This window comes from Mustela nigripes, chromosome 6 (assembly GCF_022355385.1).
Source record: "Mustela nigripes isolate SB6536 chromosome 6, MUSNIG.SB6536, whole genome shotgun sequence".
NCBI lineage: Eukaryota > Metazoa > Chordata > Mammalia > Carnivora > Mustelidae > Mustela > Mustela nigripes.
This window is the reverse complement of record NC_081562.1, coordinates 110,860,643-110,865,520: the sequence shown is the minus strand read 5'-3', so window position 1 is coordinate 110,865,520 and position 4,878 is coordinate 110,860,643.

Here is a 4,878-nt window from a genome sequence, read left to right as displayed (position 1 = left end):
TCCGGCCGGAAGCTCTGGTGCGCGCCGCTGTGTCCGGCCGGAAGTGCTTGTGCGCGCCGCTGTGTCCGGCCGGAAGCTCTGGTGCGCGCCGCTGTGTCCGGCCGGAAGTGCTTGTGCGCGCCGCTGTGTCCGGCCGGAAGCGGTGGTGCACTTCCCCAGACTTGTACCTGGGACTTGAATCCGCCGGAAGCTCTGGGGCGCGCCGCGGTGTCCGGCCGGAAGCTCTGGGCGCTCCGCCGTGCGCGGCCGGAAGCTCTGGGCGCTCCGCTGGATTTTCCCAGTTGGCTGCGTGCGTAGGTTTCGCCGGGGAGACGGTCTCCCTGAACCGGAGCTCCGTGCGCTCTGCGGCCGCCCTGCTTCCGCCCCGACCGGAAAGACACGAAGAAGCAGCCGTGAGCGGAGACGGCCGGGCGGAGACCGCTGTCGGAACGGTCGGAACGCGGTGTCCGGCGCTGCGGAGCAAGGCCGCGAGCCGAAGGCGGCCACGACAAGCGCCGGTTCAGTCCGCGGCGGACGAGGCTCTGCGCGCGGAGGAGCCGCCGTCGGCCCGCGCGGACCGAAGCCGCCACAGACGCCCGCACACGCGGAAGCCCGCGGCCGCCCGCCGCGCGTTTCTCGGTTCCCGGAGGCGCGCGGACACTGCTCGTTGCTGACCAACGCGCCGGTCCGCCCTGTCCCGGAGCCGCGGGCGCCCTGACCTTGGGGCCGCCCGCTGACCCTCGCCGCGGCCCCTCCCGCAGGACGGCGCGGGGCAGGGCCGCAGGTGGGGCCACCGCGCACGCGCAACGCCCCGCGTGCAGATCCTCGCCGCAGCGGAGGGACCGGACCTCGGGGACGCGCTTGGCCGCGGGGACGCCGCGTCGCGGAGACGTCGCAGCCTTCCCGGCGGCCTCGCGGCGGTGGCGGGGCGCCCGGCCGCGCCCAGAGCCGGCGCCCCCCGCCCCGGACCCCGGTCGGCCCCTCCGCCCGCCGCGGCGCCTGGGCCCGGACGCGAGCCTTGCGCAGTGGCCACCAGCACGCGTGGCGGACGAGCGGCCGGCGGAGACGTCGCCGCGGAGCACTGGGACGCGGGCCCGCCGTCGCCCGCGCTGACGGCGCGCACGTTACACAGCGGAGCGCGTGGGCAACGTCGGCTTTTACCCCGCGGCACTGGTTCGTGGCTTGGCCCGTGGCGACCTCCACGGTGCGGACTCTTGCAGGTGAAGATGCCGGAATCGACGCCACCCGGAACGGTCACATCCTCCGGATGCTCCGGCAGCCGGAGTTGCGACGTTTTTACACACATTTCCGTCCTCCGTCCCCCGGTGAGGGCTGGCGCGCATCGCCCCCTCGCCTGCAGCCAGAATCCCGCCCTGCGCTGGCGGCCGTCCCGCCCCTCCCGGGCTCTGCAGCTGTGCGATCCGATTCCGCTGGTTCCTGTGCTCTTCCCTGCTGGGGTGAATGCGGGGTTCCCTGCTGATGCCCGGACCTCGGCCTCGTGCCCTGGCCTGCGCTCTCCTACAGCCGGCGGAAGACTTCCCGGGGGCTCATGTTTTGAACGCGAACCAAGCCAGGCCAGCCCGGCACACGCACCCTCCTTTGCGGACTAGGACACTCCTGGGCGACCGTCCCCAGCCCTTACGCCTGCAGTCAGGTGTCTGACTGCTGGGGACCGCGCCTCCCAACCCACCAAAATGAATCAAACTGGCCATTCCTGACCCTGTGCACGTTCCCTCCTGGGTTCCTTCTGGCCGAAACCACAGCACAGGCTCCTGCCCGCGTTCTGGCATCGCTCCTGGTGCCTCCTGCGCCCCTACTGCAGCTGCGCACGGGGTGGGGGCAGGTAATGGGTGCTCCTCCCTCCCATAAACTGTCTTTTCAAGGACAGTCTTCTAATCTCTTGGTCTCACCATCGCAGATAATAATAAGACGTCCATTTACAAATACGTTTCCAGAAAGTATTCTTTTCTTCCCATGGGAAATGTTTGCAAACTGGCCCGGAACCATGCGTGCCTGGTTCTGAATGAGGTGGGGAGACAGGTGTCCTGTAATCTGGTCCGTCCAATCTTTCAAACACAGATCCTCAAGGCTGAGATGAGGCAGCCCCGCACCTGATGCTCCCGCCACAGACGCTTGACCGTGAAGGGGCTCGCCACTGCTTCAGCTTCGTGAAACAACATACCGTACCAGACCCTTGTCAGGGGAAAATGCACGCATCACAAAGGCATTCTCATAGATGCGTGACATCACTCGCTTTTAAGAGAAGAACAGCAATATTTTTCTCCAGAATCTTACATTTGCTGGAAGATCTCCCTGGTTCTGAGGCGGGCGGCTTCCTGGCGCAGATGGTGTTTATTCTGTGAGAGTCGTTAGCCCCGCGCGCAGGTCCAGGCTCTGAGGTTACACGGAGCCATTTAGTGAACAGCTCTCATTACGCATCTGCCCGGCCAATATAGACATATCATCGTCGAGTGTCAGATGTTTTATGATTATGTTTAACCCTTATGACATTGAGCTCGAAACGATCCCACAGCGATGTTCCTGAGTCGTGGGGGGTATGTGGGAGACAGAGACAGACAGACAGAGATGTCCTTGAATAGTCTTGGCGCTATTCACACAAAGGACTCATTTTCAATTCCTTTTCTCGGTGGCAAGTGGTTTCCTGGAAAAAATGAGCCCCAAACGCCACCCTTGTTGCCATCACAGGAAGAAAGAAATAACTTCTCTAAGGGGAACAGAGGGAACACGCTGGGGTAGAGATGCATAATTCCTGCAAATCATGTCCGAAATCTTCTGGAATGTATGAAAGGAAAGTGTGGCTTGGCGTAAATCACCGGGATATGCGGACTCTGCTCGGAACAAGTTTATAAGCAAAGACTATACTTAGGAATAAGCATCTGGAAAGGAGAAGGAGGCATCTGTGGCATGAGGTCGGAGACGCAGGCAGGAGTTAGAGAAAACCCACTCTGGACCCGCGAGAATGTTCCTGGCGTGACAATGGATAAAGCCCATCCCCGGTTCTTTACTGAGAAGAAGGGGTCAACGGCATCAAGTGTATCTATGGCCCCGTATCCTGTTGTGCTCTGAGAGTACTGGGTTGGTTCTGTTTTTGCCAGATTCAACCTAAATACATTCCTGTAGATGTAAGGGGTTGATACCGCCTCATGATGCCAAAGAATATAAAACATCAGGTGCCAAAGAATATAAAACATCAGGTTAAATCGACCCCCCCCCCCCCCCCCCCCAGAAAGAATCTGACTTTAGGAAGGGGATTCCTGCCTGAGGGTACCGTGTTTAACAAGCGTTTCTGACGCATTATGTTTTAGACCATCGTGGGTCTGCCCTAAGGCTTTCTCTGGATCTCATGAGGCAGTGTTTGCTTTAGAGAGAGATGAATTAATTATTACTCTGGGGCTTTTGGATAAACTTATTAAGGAGATGCTGACTCATGATGAATATCTTCTGGAGCTGAGTGTTCCCTCTGGACTTGAAGTTCGTTCCCATATTTATAGAAGCATTTGGCTCTTTAAATATTAAGATGGGGGAGGGTAAAGATGACAGAGGTTTGTTTAAAAAAAAAAAAGACTTGATTTAAAACTACACACACAATGTGCAAAGTCGTGGAAAAGTCAGGATAATGGTCAGAGTTGCCTTTGGACTCCCCGGTAACAAATTCATTGTGTGAACTGGGGACAATGGACATTTTGCTAGTTATTCGTTTTAGGTTATGTCATTCTTCTAAAGGGAAGATGAGAAAGCGCACATTGCGAGTTCCCGCTCTCTAACATATTTTGGCTATTTTGGTCACAGGGAGCAAGGGGAACTCAGCCATGAGCCAAGCCCGGACAGCACCGTCTCCACTCTTTCTCCTCGCCCTCGGGGTGCCGGCTCATTCTGACTCACTCCAACTCCCTGAGGTTCCTCAATGCTTTTATTGAAACCAGGCTATTTTAAAATTATGTGGTAATCGAGGTAATCCCACCCCATCTCCTGACCGCATCTTAGCTTCCACTTGGTTGAACAAGGATCCCGGGTTATTTGACCTTGAGATAACTGAGATTCTTTCCCAAGTCTCTGTTGTTCTTACTTGATCCTAGAAAGAATTTACCTCCTGGAAGTCCTGTTCACGAGCGATCACGGTGTGCTCAGAAACGTGGGGCTCTGACACGGAACGGAAGCACAGCAAGAAGGGTTGACTCTCCATTCTCTCCTCTCTTGTCGTGTCACGTATGTTTGCAGATCAGATCCAACAGCTACTGAGCACGTCCCCACACGATACAACTCAGAGTCACCTCAGTCAGCCGTGGGGTTCCTGGGTTACAGAAGCTTCGTGCTGGCGAGTGCTGGGTCTCAGACACAGGACTTCAATTTGACCTTGGACTTCTGCATCGAGATGCATCAAGTGAAAAGGTTTTTCAGTGACTGTTGTGCTATGTAGGGCGCCATTCTACAGCCCTGTGAATGTTTTTAACCCAAATGATCGCCTCCTATTCCTATGAGGGAAGCTTGCTGTGTTCCCCGTAACTAGACAGGGACAGGCAGTGTGACACACCGGAGGATCCCGTCCAGCCAGTCTAGCCCACGGCCCAGGCACTCAGCCACATGCTCTGCTGCTCCTCTAGGACCTCCTGATATGCAAGCAATTTGGGGTTTTTATGATTAATAAAAAAAATAACCTCTGCACCCCAAGTCTGAGCTCTGGAGGGAGTCTCCAGTTTGAGGCCGGCTCAGCTACTTCCTAGCTGGGGGCCCTTCAGGAAGGGATTTAAGCGCATCTTATCGAGGAAGTGAAGATAAGCCAATGGGAAGGGCTGTCCAGATAATTAGAGAGCGCAGATCACCCAAGGCAAACACCTGGGCTTCAGGGCCCTGGGGAAGCAGCTATCAGTAACCATTGGT